At 39.0% G+C, this 20160-nt stretch overlaps 2 long non-coding RNA genes across 2 annotated transcripts; one reads left to right on the forward strand and one right to left on the reverse strand.

The window, feature by feature from the left end:
- Positions 1–325: 325 nt before the first annotated feature.
- On the forward strand, positions 326–4380 carry LOC125382667. The gene is made up of 2 exons (XR_007222513.1): positions 326–674; positions 4009–4380. It is a non-coding gene; the product is annotated as an uncharacterized LOC125382667 (long non-coding RNA).
- A 13599-nt stretch (positions 4381–17979) lies between these two features.
- On the reverse strand, positions 17980–20160 carry LOC124118941. The gene is made up of 2 exons (XR_006858559.2): positions 19862–20160; positions 17980–18294 (listed from the first exon to the last, which is right to left on the reverse strand). It is a non-coding gene; the product is annotated as an uncharacterized LOC124118941 (long non-coding RNA).

Below are 20160 nucleotides of genomic sequence, written 5' to 3' on the forward strand. Positions count from 1 at the left end.
ATGGCGTGCTTTAAGGATATAAACTTAGTGTGTTTTGAAATTTGATATAGTCCCATTGTGGAATAGATACCTCTTTATCTCAATTTTGAACTGAGCGCTTTAATGCTGTACACTGTGGAGCACGGAAGTATATAATATATACAATTCTCTTTACGTCTTTGTGTGGAGTGACTGTCAATATTCACGGAAGTTGCGAGAGAGGTCATTTCTTGGAAATCGAACATGCCATCATTTTTATTGTAGGGGTGACAGGTTGTAAAAAAAGGTTTTAAAATGCTAAACGAATATATTTCTACAACAAACTTTTTGAATTAACATTCTAATACACATTCAACATGTGTAAGTGTTATTAGTTAGTTAGCAATTACCCCAAGTAAAAGGAAACCTCTATTTAACCAATCAGAATCAAGCATTCATCAATGTTATGGTAGAATTCATCATTACGATTACTACTATATTAGGGTTACACGGAATTCAGGGACAGACATGCCCATATATGGACACGGCTTGAAACAGGTGAAGGTTATTGTGCTAATTCTTAGAACCGAGTTGGCTGATTATATATAAGGTGTTCGTGGGGCGTTTTCAGACACACACTGTGAATCGCTTTGTGGATCTCTTGCACAACACACAACTGTATCTATACCTGCGACACACGACAACTCTCCAAACAGGTAACATAGGACCTGAATACCGCAATGTAGGTTTGGGGTTATCCTAGCATAGAACAGTACAAGTGCAATATTCGTGAAGGCGGCGTTGAACCCCATTTCACCTCATAATTGTAACGGTTACCTGAACATGATTTCTATTACGTGGGTACGCTAATCTTTGGGGTAGTTCTATTCTGTAGTCTGTGTATTGCTGTTTACAAACTGAAAAAAGTTGGATGATTGATGTTGAATAATTAATAGCATTTCACCTTGTGTCATTTTATATTATCGATAACAGTTTAAATCACAGCATTATAGATCAGTTTTGATGGGAAAACTTTGTCTTCTTTAGAAATAAGTAATATTAAGATATTTTGGTCTTTAGTCTCAGAAAGGACTTGTGCCCCTTTTAATCGGTTAATCAGTGGATTAAACATTTCGAGTCAGTGTTTCCGGGTAGCCGAGAAAGTGCAGATTATTTTTAGGTTAATCAATTTGTAGATGACTTTGTCAACTCCATTGGTGATGAGTTGATAGATAATACAGTTGTTCCCGAAATTGAGCTAGACACTGTTATTAATCTAGAGGAACTGGTACAAGCTCGTGGAGACATGAAGTGTGGTAAAGCTCCTGGTTATAGTGGGGTACCTGTGGATTTTTTTAGGAATGCTCCTCCTAAATGTCTGGACATGTTATTACAATTATTTAATGCAGTATTCATAAGTGGCTCTTATCCAGATCAATGGTGTTATGGCGTTATACTTCCTATCTTTAAGAAAGGTAATCCAAATGATCCCTCTAACTATATACCTATTACACTTTTAGAAGTAGCAGGCAAATATTTTGCAAAAAATGTTTGAAGCAGACTAACAAAGTGGTCTGCTCTTAAACATTTTATTACTAACGAGCAAGCGGGTTTTAGACAGGGATTCCAAACTTCCGACAATATGTTTATTGTTAATAATTTATTAGATAAATATCTGTCTCCAAATTGTGGCAGGACGTATGGGCCTTCACAGATTTAAAAGGAGCGTTCGACTCTGTGTATAGGAATGGCTTACTCTATAATTTGTGGAAAGGAGGTATTAATGGATTAATTAGATTAATTCGTAATATATATAGATCTGTAAAGTCCTGAATTTCTCTAGATGGTGGATATACACAGTTCTTTGAGTGCTACTCTGGTGTTAAACAGGGATGCCCACTGTCGCCATTTTTGTTTTCATGCTTCATCAATGATATTGTGGAATTTTTCAATTGTGAGGGAGCTCATGGTGTAACTTTAAGTCCCTTGGAATTATTTATTCTGTTGTTTTCAGATGACATAATCTTGTTAGATGTAACAGCTAATGGCCTACAAAAACATTTTGACCAATTTTCAATTGGGACAAATGGAAATTGACTATTAACATTCAAATAAGCAAAGTGATTGTATTCCAGGATGGAGGCAAACTTAGATATTATGAAAAGTTTAGGATTGGAGATTCTGTCATTGACAATTTGACATAGTCCCTAGTTATAAATATCTAGGTGGGCAGTTATCGTCCTCTGTTTCTTGGTACCTTGCTCAAAAGACTTTGGCACAACAGGCATGGACAGTAGTTAGAATATTACAATCAACACTGGGAAAATTCTCAACAGTCCCAGCTAGTGTCTGTTTTCATATTTTTGATTTAAAAGTACTGCCAATTTCAAATTATTGAGCAGAGGTTCGGTGATTTCATCCTTCACCCGATATTGAAAATGTACACGATCGTTTCTGTAAACTTGTTCAGAGCTTGAATAGAAACACTCCCAACATAATTGCAAGAGGTATTGTGAATCAAGGTTTTGCATTATATATAAAAAAATATAAAATTCTGATTCAGGTTATTGTCACAACAGGTTAATGTTATCATGAAAGGTTCTTATGATTTTCAGTATGGAAGGGCAGAAAATGAGAAAGCTTGTTGGGCGACTAATGTTAAATCTTTGCTATATACATAGTTTGGTTTGGTTACAGCAATGTGTTGGAAATATAAATGCATTTATACAGTGTTTTAAGCAAAGATGTAAAGATATCTGCCAACAAATATGGAATAATAATCTAGAATGCTATTTTAAGCCGGAATATCTTTGCTCTGTCAAGGGAAATTGTAATTATGGACATCTGACCAATTGTATTGGTATAGCCATCTATCAAACAACACTTGTTAGATTTAGCTCTCTTAATCATAATCTATTAGAAGAGGCAGGCAGGCATTATACAATACCAAGACTAAAACGTCTTTGTCCCTTTTGTATTGTGCCATATATAGAAACTGAATTCCACATTTGTCTAGAGTGTCCATTCTACTCGAATTTGGGGGATCAGATACTTCCTAAATATTATTGTCAAACTCTGGATAAACTAAAACAATTATATAGCTGCAACCTCTATGTTATGAGAAGATTTGCAAAGTATGTATTTCTCGCTCTCAAGAAAAGGAACACTCTTCTTAAAGATGTGCCTGTTATGTAGTACTATGCCATTGTAACAATGTGAGACTCGTTGTTGCCAGTGTGTGTAGCACGTGTTGGGACCCGATACACGGGGCGTTTGTGGGTTGTGATCGGCCTCAGTAACCTTTTGTGCATCCTTCTCAGCACCCCGATGAAATTTGACCACTTGTTCGTGGCTTGAGGGCGATTTGTGAATCGATTCCCTGATGTAATAGTCAGCGCTCTCTGTACATGTGAACTGATCAATCCAGTGTAGCTTTTATGATGGGCCGGTGGTCCTTTTACGGAATAAACTCACTCACTCGCTGACTTGGTTCATGCATGTCATCATATTGACATCAATTGCGTGGATCGATGCTCATGATGTCCATCTCTGGATTGTCTGGTCCAGACTCGATTATTGACAGACCGCCGTCATATAGCTGGAATATTGCTGAGAGCAGCGTTAAACAACAAACAAACAATTATTCGTCAGTAGTAATTTGAGGCAGTAATTTCTCTATTAGCCCAGTATAAACAAATGTTTTGTCTCTCTTAAATGTTCCAAAGTGACTAGCTGGGAAGGGAGGGCTTTATTATTATATTTTATTTCTTCGGTTTGTTGCAAAGCTTGATTCTAATAACCTTTTCTGGCCATATCACCCTGCGAATCGGACACAGTATAAATAACATGTCAGGAACAGATTAAATTGCCGTGCGAAATCGAAATTTAATTTGAAAGCGCAATTTCTTTAAAGTGCTCAAAATATAAATAAGAATAAAAAATGTAAAGGACAGGTGGTCATGAGAAACAAGACATTTATGTTAGCAAGCCTTATTAACATCTGCAGTGAGTCCCTGTGTAAATTAGTAACGATAAAATATATTTTTACAGAAAAAAAATGTCCGACAAAGGTGGTCAAAAAGGTTACTCCGGGACTGGCACAAAAGCTGACCTTGGCAACCACTCCAATCAGATGAACCCCAACAACCCCGTGTTTGGAGGGGGTTCCAGTCAGTACGGTGGGACTGGCACAAAAGCTGACCTTGGCAACCACTCCAATCAGATGAACCCCAACAACCGCGAGTTTGGAGGGGGCAAGCCTGGAGGCAAGAAGTGATGACGTGTCACCTGATGATTGGCTTGCACAGACAATATAGACACATCACGTGACATTGTGTCAGTAAGGATACTTCTGTGCCATGATTGTCCAGTCAAATACTTAGCAGATAAAATTGTATACGTAAAATAAATACGTTATAACTACCTACAGTGTTGTGTTAATGTATGAGTTCCTTGACTGGTCTACTTAGCGAGACCTGGCTCCGGAAGATGATCCTGTTGAGAAGGTCTATATATGCTGTTATATGGCAGTGTATTCTATTGTTTAACAGTGATTGTAATGGTATTACATTGTTTCTGTTGAGATTCGGTAGACGCTCATGGCATTGTATTTGGGCAATGATTAGTCGTCAGGGACTGAGTGCCATTTAATCCAAGCAGTCGCCAGGAAGTTACTATATTTAGATACTTGTGTGGTGTGTAAACTACCCGACCGCCCCCACGCAACTTGGAACAGATTGCAACAGATTTATTTCAGCACTATGCATTTCTACAAGGTCCCCAAAACACCATACTAAAAATTCCAAGCAATCCAAGTTAGGGAAATATGTCTAATTTGCATAATACAATATGACCACTAATTATCAATATATCTTCCATATTTCAGATGAAGGTCAATGTTTTGATGAAAAAGCATGTGTTGTATTGCGAAATAGCCATATTATGTTTCTAAAAAGATATTCACATCTATTGAACTTTTTCGACTATTGATAAATCTGCAAAAATTCAAGATGGCCTCCAATTTCAAGATGGCCGACAAGTTTTCTAAATGTGTGTTTACACTTTCAAATGTTTTTAGTTTAAAACAGTGTGCTGGGACCAATATGGATATAAATTGGCACGCTAACTCACGCATATATAGTTAACACATTTAGATAGAAACTCCGTCACCAGAGCCCCCTGGTGGCCCAAAATTCCAAGATGGCCACCAAGAGATTGATAACTAGATATAGGTTATCAATACGCTATAGGTCTCTGATGACATATTTGAGTGATTTGAACTTCTACATTGGGGTAAACATACCCAATGATGTATGTAGAATACTCAATCATTTGTATAAATCCAATATAACCACCAAATATCAATATTTATCTCTTAAATGGCGTGTTTTGGCGAGTTTAAAGTTCAATGTTGATTGTTATTGTCCTAATCAACTTATTGACATGACAATAAATGCTATAACAAGTTTCGTTTTCATTCATGTAAATACTTGTTGGAAATAAGTATGACCTACATGAGGTCCTCTCAGAATAACACTTGATATTTCTCTACAGTGAACATAACACTTGGACGGAATTTTTGTCATACAAGAGTTACTTCCCCTTTAATTCACTCCCTTTATCGTAAGTGTCAAGCCCGTACACAAACTGTTGACGTCCTTTTTACGTTAGTTCCACATTGACAAGGCAAGATAATGACGCATGGTCATTCATGGAGTTAATATGACTTCTTGCCGTTTATTCTTCTCTCATTGAACTCGTCAATCGAAACTGTGAGTTTCGCAAAGCGCCATTTTTTGTTACTTGACGACGTGTATTCTTTCGCTTCTCTCAGCGGTCTTCTAGTTTTCAAGAATATTTTTTGTTGAAGTTGATTTTGTATTGAATGATATCGAAATATATGAGAAAGAATTATTGTGACCCTTAATGGTTTTTTCTTTTCTTTTGTTTATATTTTTAAGATTTTGCAAACACGAGCCTACTTTTTAAGTCGCAAATACAAGGGGTGGTGAACCGTCCCTGTGTGTTAGGTAGGGAGAATTTACGTTTCAAGGTTTTACATTTGAAATGAAATAGAGTAATTTTCCGGTAGACAACTACACAAAAAGTATATTACAAATAGGATCCAGTATGTATTGGTCAAAATATGGTGCTTAGATTCTCACTTGGCGTCTGGTATTACGAAGGGGACTTGAGTGTCGGATCTTCAAAGTGAGTGAGTAAGTGTATGGTTTAACGCCACTTTTAGCAATATTCCAGCAACATCACGGCGGGGGACACCAGAAATAGGCTTCACACATTGTAACCCAAGTCGGGAATAGAACCCGGGTCTTCGGCGTTACGAGCGAACGGATCTTCAAGGGCACTGCGCAGAGATACGTTCCAAGGTCGGACTGGGGATGTCATGATGTATGAACACCTACTTGAGTGTTCAGCAAAGTGTACTTGTGGGTACCCCTTAATATCATCATCTAGTCATCCCTGATAACTAGAACTGTTTTACTATGATACAAAAGTTGGTGGCGAATACCGGCAAAACAAAACATCCACCTCGTGGACACCGGGTGGTTTACATGGTGTACGTACGTTCGATTATTTAGGTTTGAGTAACTGATGTTACCACATTTCTGGCAACAAGATTCAACCTTGGTGAACCAGTGTTTACAAATGATGCCTGTCAGGATGTTTTGGATAAAATTGATTCCTATAACAACCTTGGTGTTATCTTTCAAAAAAATTAAAAATTCACGTTAACAAAAAAAAAAGCTAACAACAAGCAACGAAAGCTATGTTCTATGTTTTAAGCCAAGGACGGAAGTTAAATATGTCACTTAAATGTCAACTGCGGCTTTTTGACAGTATGGTTGTACCAGTCCCTCTATGGATGCGAAGTATGGGGATTTGAAAACATCTCAGCTCTAGAAAGTTTACATTTGCGTTTCCTAAAATATCTTTTATCATTAAGAAACTGTACTCCAAATTTCATGGTACATGGGGGAACTTGGAAGACTCCATCTATCAAACATCGTCAAAATGAAAATGATAAGTTTTGGGGCAACAGTACATTCCGGGAAATCCTCTAAATTATCTCAAATGTAAACATAAATGGATTATATATATCAAACGAACTTTTGATGAACTTGGACCTAGCTCCATTTGGTTTTCACAAAGTTTAAAAAATGCCACATACATACATACATAAAACATCTATTCCATGAAAAATTAAATGACATTAACCTACAGTGTTGGACCAGTACAAGTGATAAGTCTTTAAAAGGCACAATGTATAGTATCATCAAAAATGATTGCCTTAATTTTGAATATTATTCAAACGCACTGCAGGAAACACTTGGCAAGTCTTACTTAAGTTTAACTTGTAATCATAATCTACCTATTGAAACTGGGAGATGGAGAAAGGAAATGCCAACTTTGCAAATTGTCTGACATAGATGATGAATTCCATTATTTATTTGTCCATCTTTAGAAAACGAAAGAAAACATTTTTTACACAGATTCTACTACATTAAACCCAATATGCATAAAATGAATTTACTTTTCAATAATTCACGACGAGGAACATTGAGAAAAATGTCCAAATTCTGTTAAATCATCATGTCTTTGTTAAAACCTATCAAGTAACTCTCCCTCTTAATGAATTGCACATATATTGCTACCCTAGTAAATCTGTATAAATATGCATGCATGCTCGGCCAAGATGTTTTTGAATCAATTCTATATGTATATGTATATGTATATGTATTATGTTGTTGAAATAATTTGGTACCTCTGATTCCGCTGATAGCGGCCTGAGTGTAAATAAAGTTCAGATCAGTTCTTAGGGCAGTACTCGAAATATAACGCATCAAATGCAACCTTAGATATAACAAAAGCATGACTCTGAGGAGGAGACACAACTTTGAGAGTTTACCAAGTTGTTCATTGCTTGTACCTCATCTATTCAATGCATGTAAAACGACAATAGCGAGTAGACCATCAAACAGAGATGCAAGATCATCGTCAAAGTTGCATTGTTCATTTTAAAGTAACTTCTATAAACAATCGATACGCATATTGGATCACATTTATACTATCAATAACTTGCCAATTATATTCTTAAAACTGTTTTCATGTATGATTGAACCAACAAATGAAAGTGAGTATAGCTTCAGGGGTCAAATAGGTTCGGGCAACATAGGACAGTCGAAGTATGAAGCAAATCAGGTAACATTGGTCAACAAAAGTTAACTTGGGTTATACCTCGGGCAGAACGGATTCACCCGGGTCGTCCAGGCTTTTGAAATGGAAAGCTGTCATACTTTAATTAATTTTTAGTGTTCTTGTGATAAAACAAATACCCGATGTCCCTATGCTTGTCGTAAGGGGCGACCAACGGGATCGGGTGGTCAGGATCGCTGACTTGGATGAAGCATGTCATCGTATCCCAAATGAGTAGATCGATGCCCATGATGCCAATCACTGGATTGTCTGGTCCAGACTCGATTATTTACAGACCGCCGTCATATAGCTGGAATAGTGCTGAGTGTGGCGTTAAACAATAACCAACCAACCAGCTAGATGTCCCCACCGATAATGATTTTTTTAATACGCATATCTCGAATAGATTCTCAACTCGAACTAACTGAATGTTGCATTGTGGATGATGGATATGCTAAGGTAGCTGTTATGGCAGTCGTGTACAGACCTGACACATTAACACACCCCGATCTTAAAAAAAACAAGGTAATGTGTATTCCTATCTCAAATCCAGTGTATTGCATCTTGTTCAGTAACCATTCAGTCGTCCGTCTCTGCTTGGTGTGATTGTGCCAGTAGTGTTGTACAGTACAAATACAGTGAGTGAGTGAGTGAGTACGGTTTTACGCCGCTTTTAGCAATATTCCAGCAATATCACGGCGGGGGACACCAGAAATGGGCTTCACACATTGTACCCATGTCGGGAATCGAACCCAGGTCTTCGGCGTGACGACAAATACAGTAACTAGGTAACAATGCATGATCGATCAACAGCTGCACAGGGTAGGGAGTGGCTTTACAGGAATATGTCGGGTTTTCCAGCAATGTGGGTTTTTTCCATGAACCGAACCATCGTATTTGAACATGAAACACATCAATAAGCTGATTAAAGTTTCGATTCGTGACGTACACGGATTTAAAGACGGATTGGCCTATGATGATATTTTCGGACCTGGCTGGCCTTTTATGGAAATTGAAAAACGCGTGATCGGAGACAGACTAGGTCACGTGATTGGTCGATGATATATAAAGTGTCCTCGCGACACGCACATACCCGTGTGCGAAATATGCTACGGTCGGAAAGCGCACGTTAAATCTCCTATATCAGTCAGTCAGTCAGACGCACATACGCACATGTCGGAAAGCGCACGTTAAATTTCCAATGCCCGCAGGTAGATAAATCATATATACTGCACTTAGTCAAAACTCAACGTGAGGACCGTTGTCCACATAACTCTGCAAACATGTGAGTGCTGATATACGTGTCTTGTAGGTAGTTACTGTAACATTAGTTCATATCCGTTAAGGTACAATCACAATTTTGAATCTTATTATTGTTAAAACTTAAGGTGGAACATTTTTCACTTTGTGCACAAATATATTGCGCAGTTACCCACTAATCACTATTCTAAATATGTTAACAAAGCGTGTTTCAAAGTAAGTAACACTGCTCATTCTTTAAAGGAGAAAGGAGTCCGTCTTATAGGTTTAAAAATCTTAGATATATAGATGTTATTCATTGGGATCGTTAGCAATGACCAATAACCTCCGCGTGTGTTTCTTGCATCTTCTGATAATCCAGTAGACTTAGACTACGACACCTTTAATCCAGACTGGAAAACGGTTAATCCACACAGTGACATTCCAAGTGGGGTTGTGGTGAATGACGAATTTAAAGAATAATCATAATTTAATTATATTTTATAAAAAATAATTGCTGTAAATAAGGTTAATTTTTTTTATATTTGTGCTGATATAGTAATCTTACTCAATACGTAATGATTTCTACGTTTCATTGTTCACTTGGTCAGTGAAAACAGTCTACAACACCATGCTGTAATATTTCTACGTTTCATTGTTCACTTGGTCAGTGAAAACAGTCTACAACACCATGCCGTAATGTATTCCGAGGAGGTTCGTTGGAAATGAAATATTCTGTTTGCAATGTTCAAGATACAAGAGAGACAGACAGTGTACTTGGCATCCACGATGCATAAACAATCAGAAGGCAGCTTTCTCGTGCTTTAGGGCACTAATTTCAAACTGGCGACTACGCTTCGAAACATATTTTGACAAATTCTCGATTACAAATTTGAAACCTGAACAAAAGAACACTCTGGAAGGGCTAATTGATGGACTTGATTGTATGTAAATATCGTTCGGAGTTAAAGTTTTCGAGGTTGCATGATTAAAAGTCACATTACGACTGCCACTTTCATAATCTGGTAAGCGATGCTCTGATTGGTCGGATGAAAGGTCGTTCTGACGTGACCCCTAATGGGCTATCCTCAGATCTTCGTTTAGCGGCAGCGAGAACTGAGGTCTGATTTTATTGAGATTGGTTTCAAATTGGTTACTGGCTTTGTTTGACGATGGATTTTGTATGACCACTGGCTTTGTTTGACAATGAATTTTATTCGACTATATAGTTTATTTGGTCATTGGTCCTGTTTGACGATGAGTTTTATTTGGCTATATAGTTTCTTTGGCCACTGGCTTTGTTTGGTATGGTTTATTTGGCCACTGGTTTATCTTGACGATTTTTTCCCTGGCTATATGGTTTATTTGGCCACTGGCTGTGTTTGACGATGAGTTTTATCGGGCTATATGGTTTATTTGACAACTGGCTTTGTTTGACGATGAGTTTTATCGGGCTATATGGTTTATTTGACAACTGGCTTTGTTTGACGATGAGTTTTATCGGGCTATATTGTTTATTTTGCCACTGGTTTTGTTTGGTGATGGATTTTGTTTTGACCACTGGCTTTGTTTGATATGTTTTATTTGGCCGCTGGTATATTTTGACGATTTTTTTTCCGGCTATATGGTTTATTTGGCCAATGGCTGTGTTTGACGATGAGTTTTATCGGGCTATATGGTTTATTTGACAACTGGCTTTGTTTGACGATGAGTTTTATCGGGCTATATTGTTTATTTTACCACTGGTTTTGTTTGGCGATGAGTTTTAATCGGCTTTATTTTTTTTGCCACTGGGTTTTTTATCGATCAGTTTTATTTATCTATATGGCTTATTTTGCCACTGGTTTTGTTTGACGATGATTTTTATTCGCCCAGATGGTTTATTTGACCACTGGATTTATTCGGCTATATGTTTTTTTTACCATTGGGTTTTTTATTGATCAGTTTTATTCAGCTCTATGGCTTATTTTGCCACTGGTTTTGTTTGACGGTGACTTTTATTCGGCTATGTGGTTTATTTGGCCACTGGTTTTGTTTGACGGTGGATTTTGATGATGGTTTATTTGGTCACTAGTATATTTTGCCGATTGTTTTTTATATCTTTTATTTGGCCACTGGATTTGTTTGACGGTGGGTTTAATGTTGCCAAACACTGAAGGAAACTGGCTGAAGATTTCCTTCTGGGGTTCGAAGTGGGTGACTTGTAATATCTGTAACATGAATAGTTAGGAAGTTATTTTGTTACTAAAGGTATTATATACTATTATTTGGACATTTCAGATAATTGGGATCATTCTTTGACATAGATAAATAAATTAATCTTTGATAAAGGTAAAGTAAATTATATAGTGTGTCGGTTATCAATAAAACTTCTATTTTGTAACCGTAAAATACCTACATTTAAGTACTGTATAAAAATAAAAGTATATATTTAAGTACCGTTTAACAGTTAAAAGTATATATTGAAATTCTGTTTAACAGTTAAAAGTCTACATTTGAGGACTGTTTAACAGTTAAAAGTTTATATTTAAGTACTGTTTAACAGTTAAAAGTCTATATTTTAGTATCATTTAACAGAAAAAGTACACACGAGAGTATTGTTAAACGGTTTGAAAGGTTTATATTTGAGACCAGTTTCACAGTTAAACATTCTTATTTGAACGTATTTTTCAGTGAAGGGTTTACACTTGTTCAATAGTTTCTACTTCCTGTTTGTTTCAATTTGCATCAAAATGTCTGACAGCGCAGATCAAAAGGCTGCCGACAACCGAAGTTACCAGTGCAACCCAAACAACCCGAAACATCAGGGGCACGAGAAGGGGTACACCGGAACTGACACGAAATCGGACCTGGATAACCATGGCAAACAATTAAACCCAACACTCCTGAACATGGAGGAGGCACGGCAGGAAAAAAGAAGTGATGGTCATCCCTGATTGGTTCGCACAGGAACTGTAGACACTAAGGTGCCTGACAAACTTAGTAATTAGTACGGTTGTCCGCCCAAATCTTCATAGATTTCAAGAAACAAAATAAGTGTAATAATATAACAAAATTACTGTCAGTGTGGTCTTGAAAGTGTTCCAACATTATACGCGACATATCGATAAAAAGGTCGTTTATCATAATGTTGAGAGTGTGGGGCCTAGGATGCTGCCTTGGGGTATTCCATTCCCAAGTGGACACTGGTCCGGCTGTCTTTGGTCGATACCCACGGTTATTATTTGGCCATTTAGTCCTATTTGTTAATTTTTGTTTTAGCCAATAGTTTCAAACCAGGTCAAAAGCTTTGGAGAAGTCTAGGAATATGACTACTGTGTATTGGCGGTCCAGTTGGCCCGTTTTGATATCTTGCTCCAGGCTAGCGAGGTTATCTAAGGTTGAGCGTCAGCGTCCTGGGGTGAAGCCACTCTGGTCCTGGTTTATGATGTTGTTTTGATCTAAGTAGTGCTGAAGCCGGTGTTTGACCATTGCCTTCTTAGTTTTAAAGAGATTGGTCTGAATGAGTTGAATTGGAGAATTCTTTTGAATTGTTTTTGGAATAACCTCGCTGAAGCTGCTATTGCTACTTACTCGTGCATGCACGTCTCTATATATTGGAAATAATCTTGGAAGCGACGTTAATTCACCTCACAAACTTACCTCACCTCACCTCACCTCACCTCACCTCACCTCACCTCACCTCACCTCACCTCACCTCACCTCACCTCGACTCAGCTCTCGTTTTAGTGGCCCGTTCGTGTATAAGGCGCCAGTGTTGCGTCCCCTTGGTGTCCAATATCGCGTCCTCCAACTTTAAAATGATTATGTGATCACCCACATTACACGCGGGTGCGGGAGGCGACTCAATTCGCCCTGACGGTGGGTTTCAGGCATCCAAGACCAGTATCACTTTCCTCCTACATCAAGCTGACATCACTTGATAAAACTGGAATCATGTTAAAAAACCTCACTCACCAGCTAATACATGATGTGGCTAGGAAGGTGTATCCTTCAATGTTGTATCCATGTGGGGAATCTAACCTGGGATATGGCTTAGAGTAGGGGATAAAGGAAAGTGTGACTGTGACCAGAGACCATATATCTGTTATATGGTCTCTGCTGTGACGTAGAATATCATCAACAACACCTGCAGTGGAGTAGGGGATACAGGAATGTGTGACTGTGACCAGAGACCATATATCTGTTATATGGTCTCTGCTGTGACGTAGAATATCATCATCAACACCTGCCGTGGAGTAGGGGATACAGGAATGTGTGACTGTGACCAGAGACCATATATCTGTTATATTGTCTCTACTGTGACGTAGAATATCATCATCAACACCTGCCGTGGAGTAGGGGATATAGGAATGTGTGACTGTGACGTAGAATATCATTACCAACACCTGCCATGGAGGAGGGGATATAGGAATGTGTGAGTGTGACGTAGAATATCATTATCAACACCTGCTATTGAGTAGGGGAGATAGGAATGTGTGACTGTGACGTAAAATATCCTTATCAACACTTTCTATTGAGGAGGGGATATAGGAATGTGTGAGTGTGACGTAGAATATCATTATCAACACTTGCTATTGAGTAGGGGAGATAGGAATGTGTGACTGTGACGTAAAATATCCTTATCAACACTTTCTATTGAGTAGGGGAGATAGGATGTGTGAGTGTGACGTAGAATATCATTACCAACACCTGCCATGGAGGAGGGGAGATAGGAATGTGTGAGTGTGACGTAGAATATCATTACCATCACCTGCCATGGAGTAGGGGGTATAGGAATGTTTGAGTGTGACGTAGAATATCATTACCAACACCTGCCATGGAGGAGGGGATATAGGAATGTGTTAGTGTGACGTAGAATATCATTTTCAACACCTGCTATTGAGTAGGGGATATAGGAATGTGTGAGTGTGACGTAGAATATCATTATCAACACTTGCCATGGAGGAGGGGATATAGGAATGTGTGAGTGTGACGTAGAATATCATTATCAACACCTGCTATTGAGTAGGGGAGATAGGATGTGTGAGTGTGACGTAGAATATCATTATCAACACCTGCTATTGCGTAGGGGATATAGGAATGTGTGAGTGTGACGTAGAATATCATTATCAACACCTGCTTTTGCGTAGGGGATATAGGAATGTGTGAGTGTGACGTAGAATATCATTATCAACACCTGCCGTGGAGTAGGGGATATAGGAATGTGTGAGTTTGACGTAGAATATCATTACCAACACCTGCCATTGAGTAGGGAATATAAGAATGTGTGAGTGTGACGTAGAATATCATTATCAACACCTGCTATTGAGGAGGGGATATAGGAATGTGTGAGTGTGACGTAGAATATCATTATCAACACTTGCTATTGAATAGGGGATATAGAAATGTGTGAGTGTGACGTAGAATATCATTATCAACACCTGCTATTGAGTAGGGGATATAGGAATGCGTAACTGTGACTTAGAATACCATTATCCACACTTGCTATTGAGGAGGGGATATAGGAATGTGTGAGTGTGACGTAGAATATCACCATCAACACCTGCTATTGAGGATGGGATATAGCAATGTGTGAGTGTGACGTAGAATATCACCATCAACACTTGCTATTGAGGAGGGGATATAGGAATGTGTGAGTGTGACGTAGAATATCACCATCAACACTTGTTATTGAGGAGGGGATATAGGAATGTGTGAGTGTGACGTAGAATATCATTATCAACACTTGCTATTGAGGAGGGGATATAGGAATGTGTGAGTGTGACGTAGAATATCATTATCAACACTTGCTATGGAGGAGGGGATATAGGAATGTGTGAGTGTGACGTAGAATATCACCATCAACACCTGCTATTGAGGAGGGGATATAGGAATGTGTGAGTGTGACGTAGAATATCATTATCAACACTTGCTATTGAGGAGGGGATATAGGAATGTGTGAGTGTGACGTAGAATATCATTATCAACACTTGCTATTGAGGAGGGGATATAGGAATGTGTGAGTGTGACGTAGAATATCACCATCAACACTTGCTATTGAGAAGGGGATATAGGAATGTGTGAGTGTGACCTAGAATATCATTATCAACACTTGCTATTGAGGAGGGGATATAGGAATGTGTGAGTGTGACGTAGAATATCACCATCAACACTTGCTATTGAGGAGGGGATATAGGAATGTGTGAGTGTGACGTAGAATATCATTATCAACATTTGCTATTGAGGAGGGATATAGGAATGTGTGAGTGTGACGTAGAATATCATTATCAACACTTGCTATTGAGTAGGGGATATAGGAATGTGTGAGTGTGACGTAGAATATCACCATCAACACTTGCTATTGAGGAGGGAATATAGGAATGTGTGAGTGTGACGTAGAATATCATTATCAACACTTGCTATTGAGGAGGGGATATAGGAATGTGTGAGTGTGACGTAGAATATCATTATCAACACTTGCTATTGAGGAGGGGAAATAGGAATGTGTGAGTGTGACGTAGAATATCATTATCCACACTTGCTATTGAGGAGGGGATATAGGAATGTGTGAGTGTGACGTAGAATATCATTATCAACACTTGCTATTGAGGAGGGGATATAGGAATGTGTGAGTGTGACGTAGAATATCACCATCAACACTTGCTATTGAGGAGGGGGATATAGGAATGTGTGAGTGTGACGTAGAATATCATTATCAACACTTGCTATTGAGGAGGGGATATAGGAATGTGTGAGTGTGACGTAGAATATCACCATCAACACTTGCTATTGAGGAGGGGATATAGGAATGTGTGAGTGTGACGTAGAATATCATTATCAACACTTGCTATTGAGGAGGGGATATAGGAATGTGTGAGTGTGACGTAGAATATCACCATCAGCACTTGCTATTTAGGAGGGGATATAGGAATGTGTGAGTGTGACGTAGAATATCACCATCAACACTTGCTATTGAGGAGGGGATATAGGAATGTGTGAGTGTGACGTAGAATATCACCATCAACACTTGCTATTGAGGAGGGGATATAGGAATGTGTGAGTGTGACGTAGAATATCATTATCAACACTTGCTATTGAGGAGGGGATATAGGAATGTGTGAGTGTGACGTAGAATATCACCATCAACACTTGCTATTGAGGAGGGGATATAGGAATGTGTGAGTGTGACGTAGAATATCACCATCAACACTTGCTATTGAGGAGGGGATATAGGAATGTGTGAGTGTGACGTAGAATATCATTATCAACACTTGCTATTGAGGAGGGGATATAGGAATGTGTGAGTGTGACGTAGAATATCATTATCAACACTTGCTATTGAGTAGGGGATATAGGAATGTGTGACTGTGACGTAGAATACCATTATCCACACTTGCTATTGAGGAGGGGATGTAGGAATGTGTGAGTGTGACGTAGAATATCACCATCAACACTTGCTATTGAGGAGGGGATATAGGAATGTGTGAGTGTGACGTAGAATATCACCATCAACACTTCCTATTGAGGAGGGGATATAGGAATGTGTGAGTGTGACGTCGAATATTATTATCAACACTTGCTGTTGAGGAGGGGATATAGGAATGTGTGAGTGTGACGTAGAATATCACCATCAACACTTGCTATTGAGGAGGGGATATAGGAATGTGTGAGTGTGACGTAGAATATCACCATCGACACTTGCTATTGAGGAGGGGATATAGGAATGTGTGAGTGTGACGTAGAATATCACCATCAACACCTGCTATTGAGGGAGGGGATATAGGAATGTGTGAGTGTGACGTAGAATATTATTATCAACACTTGCTATTGAGGAGGGGATGTAGGAATGTGTGAGTGTGACGTAGAATATCACCATCAACACCTGCTATTGAGGAGGGATATAGGAATGCGTGACTGTGACGTAGAATATCACCATCAACACCTGCTATTGAGGAGGGATATAGGAATGCGTGACTGTGACGTAGAATATCACCATCAACACCTGCTATTGAGGAGGGATATAGGAATGCGTGACTGTGACGTAGAATATCACCATCAACACCTGCTATTGAGGAGGGATGTAGGAATGCGTGACTGTGACGTAGAATATCACCATCAACACCTGCTATTGAGGAGGGATATAGGAATGCGTGACTGTGACGTAGAATATCACCATCAACACCTGCTATTGAGGAGGGATGTAGGAATGCGTGACTGTGACGTAGAATATCACCATCAACACCTGCTATTGAGGAGGGATGTAGGAATGCGTGACTGTGACGTAGAATATCACCATCAACACCTGCTATTGAGGAGGGATATAGGAATGCGTGACTGTGACGTAGAATATAAATGTACAATTAAGAGCATCTCTCGGACTTTGGAATTCTCGAACTAATCAACAGTGGAATACAAATATGTTCGTCGGGGTTCCATAAGGATACATTAATGATGTCTGTGAATCTATAACATTTCCACCATACGGGACACATACTGGTGCAGTATTACTGACGCCTGCGTATCCTACTCACTCGGAAAGACAGCAATGTCAATACCATTAACTATGAAAGTCAACACAACGCTATCTGGATTCACATCCTGTTTATTACATATACTACATATGTGTTACATCTACAAATATAATTTTTTTTATTGAAAGATATTTACTTTTTCACTTTTTTATATTTTGACTGGACAACCATAGCACAGGATAATCACTATTGTTCACAATGTCACGTGCCACATACACGTGTCTACATTGTCTGTGTTAACCAATCACCGAGTGCAACGTCATCACTTGCTACCAGACCCGCCGTAGCCTGACTGGTGCCCATGATACTCAGAGTTGTTGCGGTTGCGTGATTGTCCTCGTCTTTTTGAGCGTCACTGTCAGCCATTTTGCTGCAAAACAAAACACATTTACATTCCCTGGTTATCTTTTAGATACACTGGATGCATCACCTTGGACATCACTCAGTCTATCTCTTTGGATATCACTGGATACATCACATGGGATATCACTGCATACATCACATGGGATATCACTGCATACATCACATCGGATATCACTGCATACATCACAAGGGATATCACTGCATACATCACATGGGATATCACTGCATACATCACATGGGATATCTCTGGATACATCACATTGGATATCAGTGGATAGATTACATGGGATATCACTGCATACATCACATGGGATATCACTTCATACATCACAAGGGATATCACTGCATACATCACATGGGATATCACTGCATACATCACAAGGGATATCACTGGACACACACACGTACACACATCACACACATACACACACACACACACGTACACACACCACGCGTACAAATACACACCACACGCACACACACACCACACGTACACACACATACCACACGTACACACAACCCACACACATACCACACGTACAAACACATACCACACGTACACACACACACCACACGTATACACACATACCACACGTACACACATACCACACACACACACATCACACGTACACACATACCACACGTACACACACATACCACACGTACACACACACCACACGTACACACACATCACACGTACACACACATACACACACATACCACACGTACACACACATACCACACGTACACACACATACCACACGTACACACACATCACACGTACACACACATCACACGTACACACACATACCACACGTACACACACATACCACACGTACACACACATCACGCATACACACACATACCACACGTACACACACACACCACACGTACACACACACAAGGGACACTTTACAAACCTTCACTTGTCAGCACAACAAATATATTGTTTGACAAGACATTTACAAGCATGACCTTGAATGTGAGCAAGACCTTCGATATTCACAAAGGTAGTCTAGTCGAGAGCCCAAGGATATTATATATCATATATATTTAAAAGAATGTCGAAAGCTGAGTCTGGCATCAATTCATTGAAGCTTGAAAGTACCAATAACAACCAGTTTATTAAACACGGGTCTGAGAAAAATGCAATATGTTATGTAAAAAATGATTACATATTTCCAGCGACGTGTTTTCAGGCGCCGAGGGATTTTTCATGTTACACGTGACGGTGAGCCTTAATTTTGTTTCAAATTAAATATCGAAAAAAAACAGTCTACAAAAGAGGTTGTCAGTACAAATATACAATGATATTTACAGTCGAACTTCCGTACTGGATTAGTGACCAGACACACACCATCGAATGTATTCTTTGACTTTCTGAACCTACATTGCCTGTCAAATTTGAAATCCCGTGCACGTACGGTTTCGGTTTCATGTAGTCCATGTTGTCCCAAAGGTTAAACACTAACTCCATGGAAGTCCTTACATCTTCACATCATAGTGAACATTCATTGATCGCTTAACTGATGGTGCCAAAATGAAGACGTTGTTATGACAACAGAAGTACTCACCTGTTTGCAGTATTCTTGTATTTCCCCATTCTCTAGTGTTCTTGAATGTGTAGAGTTGGTGTAGAGTTGATGTCTTGTCCGGTATAACACTGATCGCCTCTGTGACACATTATATAGCAACAACCAATCCGTTTCTGAGAACCCCCTTTCCACGTGACTCAAATCCTCGCTGATGATTGGTAGTATATATTTCCATATATGGACAACATTTTTGTCCTTCCTGGTATTCCCTGTATTTCTTAATATATCGACAGCGCAGGAATATTGGAGTACCAAGTCCAATCAAGTATCTATGTCCC

Source organism: Haliotis rufescens, unplaced genomic scaffold (genome assembly GCF_023055435.1).
Source record: "Haliotis rufescens isolate VD_foot unplaced genomic scaffold, xgHalRufe1.0.p SCAF_20, whole genome shotgun sequence".
Taxonomy (NCBI): Eukaryota; Metazoa; Mollusca; class Gastropoda; order Lepetellida; family Haliotidae; genus Haliotis; species Haliotis rufescens.